Genomic DNA, 5543 nt, shown 5'->3' on the forward strand with positions numbered 1-5543 from the left:
ATCTTTCATTATATTTGTCAATGCTCCTATTTTTTACATCCTTGATTTTGTAAATCCACTTTGAGACTACCACAAAATTTCGTTTAGGTCATGGAAAATTTTCCAAACATCATTCTTAATAATAGATTGGTATTACTCCATCAGTGCATACTTCCACAATTGTGAAGTAGATTCTTTATGAAAGTTGGAAGAATCAAAGTCAATAAACTTATTCATTAAAGTTTCATAACTAGAATAACTATTAGGTATCTTAGATTCCATGAAGGAGCCTTCTGGAGCAACATGTCCTTTTGCATCTTGCAAAGTAAATTTTAGCCAAGCTAGTATTTTTCTATTTTTGGGAATAACCACAGGATCCAATGTTCACAATGTCCTTCTGGAATACCTCCATGATTTTCAATATGATTAGAGGATGAGGGATCACCCTTAACCTCTTCTTTATGATCCACATGCTTCTTCTCTTCATCTTTAGTTTACAAGTTCTCTTCTCTAGATTTCTAATAAGATGCATCTTTATCAAAAGTCACATCTCTGCTTACTTCGAGCTACCATTTCCTTGGAACATAGATCTTATAGGACTTTGATGATTCACTACATCCAACAAATACTACCTTCTTACTAAACATCTCTAACTTGTTTCTCTTATACTTGGGCACATGTATGAACACTAGACAACCAAAGATTCTCATATGATCAACATGTGGTGTATGACCTATGAATTTTTCTTCGAGATTGTTATCTTCCAAAATCCTATGAGGAGTTCTATTCATGATGTTGATGACTCTCTTGTAACCTTTTCCCTAGAAGTACATTGGTACATCCTTATCATGTATCATTTCCATCATCAAATCTTCATTATATCTATTTTATATTTAACTACTCCATTCTGTTGAGGATTATAGGGAAATATCAACTCCCTATTAATCCCATCTTCGTTATGAAAGGAAGAATTTCCTTTGAGGTGTGTTCTCCTTTATCATCTAATCTAAAGATCTTGATTCTCTTCCTTTTCCAGTTCTCCACTTCAGATTTGAATTCGTGGAACATTCTGAAAATATTGTCTTTTCACTTCATCATATAGATCCACATCTTATGGTTCAATTCATGAGTAAAGGATACATAGTATAGAGTGCCTCCAAGGGATTTCATCAGGATGAAACCACACACATGGGAGTCCACTAGATCCAAAATTTCTTTGGACCTATGTTCACTGCTTGGAAAGGGTTTCTTAACATTGTTTCCAAGGGCGCGTCCCTTACACACACCTTTATGATCTATTCGAAAATTTGGTACATGTGAAACAATGTCCTCCAAAGCTAGTAAGGCTCTATAATGAATATGCACATATATCCTATTTCATTTCTCACTAGGGTTAATATCGTTTTCTACTAAATCTTTGGAATATTTCCTGAGGAGTCTATGCAACCTTCATTCATGAATACCAATAACCTTAGTGGAGCTTATACTAGAGTCATAATCTGACATAAGAAGTTTCCCATCAACGAAGGCCAATCTATCTACTCTATATTCTAAACATGAAATTGAAACCAAATTATTTTCAAACCTGAAACATAGAGTAAGTTTCTAAAGTGAACGTTTTCACCAGTTTCTAGATCAATGGATGTTTTCCCTTTGACTGCATAGTTGTTGTGGTCTGCAATCTCTACCTTTTGTGCCAATATCTTTTCCATCAAACTTTTAAGATGATAAGGATCCCCTATCATATATCTTGAAGCTCCACTATAAATTGGCCATATATTGTTGTCGTTTGTAAGAGATCCTACAAGTGCAGAATAGTAGAAGTGGTCTTTATATGCTTCAAATTTATATATCTTAGAATGATCATTGAATTCTACCATGTTAGCATGTTGATTTCCTCTCTTCTTATTATCATTGATCCTTTTAGGAAATTGGACTTTGAAGTGTCCAATTTTTTTGCAATGAAAGTATTGAATTTGAGTCATATCTATCTTCCATTGAATACTGGGACTATTATCAAAACCCTTTTATTTTTCTGAAAACCATACTTCTTTGTTCCTCCAACCTTCATCGACGAAGCTCCATAGGCTTGAGAACCTTTCTGTTATTTCATCTTTCTCTCTCTATATATAAGTCTTGATTCTTCCTTAACACAAGATACACATAGCTATTCCACACATGGAGTTTCCTTTAAGCTGTGTATACAAAGTACGAAGTGATTATGTTGTTCTTCATGATTCTTATATCACGAAGAAGATTTTTCAATCTCATGACTTGGACAATGTTCTTGATAGTATATAACTTATTTAGGGAATACTACATCTTTAATGAAGTGTCAAGCATTGAGAAGTATGGAATAAGATGGTTCCACAATCATTCCCAATGTAGGGATTTCATATTTCTTGTACTACTTCTTTCTAGTTTTATTTGTAGGCTTAGTCACTTTGCCTTACACAATTTCCATAAGTTCTTCTTTTGCAAGAATTATGTTAGTTCTCGACTTGCAAGCCCTTAAGTTAGTTTTCACCTCTAACTTGTTATCTAATTTCATAGTAGAGGGCATGGATGCAACTTCAGCATATATCTAGTGTTTCCTCATGGTGATCTCAAGGTAGGGTATTCAAGGAGTAGTATTTGTGCCCTTTCCTTTACCAAAGCTCTAATACCATGTTAATTTTTTAGTATAATTGATACAAGTAATTTATTTCTTAACTATGTTAATTACTTGCAAATATATATTATAGTTATTCTATCTTGATAAAGCCATGACACTGCATAAATTCAACTAATAACTATGATAAATAAAGTAGATATCACATGTGTCTGTGAAAGAGATATGTGAGTGATAAGTGTGTATATAAAAGGAAACATTTCAAGTTTATTTTATTCCCAAGATACCCAAGAGACATGTCTTTTTGTAAATTAAGTTCCATTACATCAACACAATTACATTTTTAATCATATTTGTTAAAGTTTTGAGGATCACATAAATAATGGTGCACAATAAGTCCTTGCAAGTATATTTATTTACATCTTGTTCCAATTTCATATTTAAGAAAACGATTTCTTAAATTATGCTAGGTCAAAACTGATATTAAATATGTTATTTATGTGAGTGTGTTCTATTTTCAAGGATCTTAATTTTAGGTTTTTTTTTGGATTTCCCTTCTTCTATCTTAAAATTTAAATTTTCATCATGTTTTTAAATAGTATTATAAATACATCAAGGATTATGAAGACTGACCATAGCTACATTCTTCAACATATAATAATTCAAGGAGACATATCTACGGTATGCCTTATGTATTGTAATCTTGAACAACAATGAAAAATCTATTAAACATATTAGATTACCTCCAAGGTATCAATGTAATGCTAATGAACAATATTAAAACTACTATGACTATGAACTATTGTATGAAGGAGATAAGTGAATCATCGTAGAGTTAGGTGAACATGTGAAATAAATGGAATGAGAATGTAGGCCAATCTCTCAAAAAAATTATCACAATATGTTCTAGCAACATTAATTCAACAATTACCATTTGTGGACATTATACTAGGAAAATATAGATTATTTAATCTTAAAGTAACAAAATGAAATGCAACTGACCCTAAATTCCCCATGAGTAAGTTGAGAACCACAATTTCTATGTGAGAAGTTATGATGCTTAAAAGATGGGTGGACTTCAAAGCATTTTCCCCTTAACTCTCACCTATACAACTGAAATTTCGCGTCACTAAGAGTTTGAGCAACAACATGTAGCTTATTAGAAGCTTCTACTATTGGGATTTTCCTTCCTTTTTCAACTACCCTTTATTTGAAATAATTTTCTTCATAAAAAATCATATTTTATGGATGTAAAATTACATTATTTATACATGACAAGCAAGTATTCTAGTATATGGATACCAAAAAAGAGATCTTACATAGATGCAACAGAGCCTTTGCATATATTTTTTGTTCAAAAATAGAAATGGTTTGTGGCCATGCAATCTTTCAAGAAAAATAAAAGAGTTGAATCTATACTTAAAAATCATTACACAACAAGCAGATTCATGTCACTCATAGTTTCTCAATATGTGACAACAATAAAAGTATCATGTTGTAGATAGTAAAGTAATTGTGTGAAAAATAGCATATAACAGATATTTCATAATGAAAATTAGTCCCCGAGATAGATATTCATAAATAGATGATGATAGAATGCATTGTGGGGTTCATTATGTACATCCATAATCTACCAGGTCCAAGGTGGCATTAAAATTCCGTCTTTTGAAAGAGTGTAAACATCCATATTTAATTCCATGTAGGTATGTGTAATGGTGAAAAATATGATAAGTGATTTAAGAATAAGGATTTCAATCACAATGGGTAGTAAATAGAGATTTTGGCATTGAAATTTTCCATTGATACTTTTGTTCTCCAAATGAGAATCTCCAAAAATATGCACGAATGTAGTCTCCTTCTCGAGAGCATAATCCAAAATAAGCATTAGAGCCAATAACTCTACAGAATTATTAGTTCCATCACCCATACCCATTTTCAGTCTATAAGAGTGAGTCAGAGGGGGGAAGAGTAGAGACCCTCCACTGTAAGAATGAGAAGAACCTTGAGAATCCCCATCATAAAAAACTTACGGCACAATTTTATCAATAGGGACCTCAACAATAACTCTATAGGACAAAGATGATTTCGACATAGGGAGGAGGTTGAAAATTGAAAATTCCTTGAAATGACGGTCGATAAGGGAGTGAAACTTAAAAAAAAAAAATTACTATGGCAAATTCAAATATCCCAACATATTAACAATGGAATTACATTAAAGACATTCAGCTCATAGGAAGAGCACCATTATTCCCAGATTGTAGTAATTCACTTCCCTAGTCACTGACATGTCAGACCATGTTTGGTTGTAAAGAAAGAGAAAACTTCTTGGGTGTAAGAGCATGAAATGAAAATATGTTGTAGAGTCTCCTCATGAGATCTACAAAAGAATAACCAACCAGGGACACCATGCTTTTTTTAAATGAAAATTCTTAGGTGGGACCCTTATTATCTAGTATGTATCACATAAATAGTCACGTTTTTGTAGGGAATTTAAAACACCAAAGGTCTCTCCACCATCTAGAATGTGGCTCTAGAACTAGATCAACAGTAAGGAAGAAATATCCCAATTTTGTTGAATATTGGCCATTAGTCGAGGTAAAATGATCTCATCCTCCTCATCTTTAAGTATAATGTTAGTAAGAGCCAAAAAATTCATATAATATGTCCAAATAGACCTATAAACTAGTGGTAAGCCAATTTGTTGAGGTGATAATCAACCTTATGGGTTCAATATGTTTACAATCCTCCCTCAAATCTATGCCAAAGAGGAGACCCTTATTATAGATATAATCAACAATATCCATAGGTAATCGAAAGACCTCATTGCATCTAAACCATCGATCATTGTTAAGTTTGAAGTGTGATATGTTCCAGATATTCCAAACTATACCATATTCAACTGTTGGAAATTACGAGATAATAGCCATATAGAATATAGAATAGATGCGCGGAA

This window comes from Pinus tabuliformis, chromosome X (assembly GCF_031772625.1).
Source record: "Pinus tabuliformis cultivar Carrire ecotype Pingquan chromosome X, CPIR1, whole genome shotgun sequence".
NCBI classification, from domain to species: Eukaryota; Viridiplantae; Streptophyta; class Pinopsida; order Pinales; family Pinaceae; genus Pinus; species Pinus tabuliformis.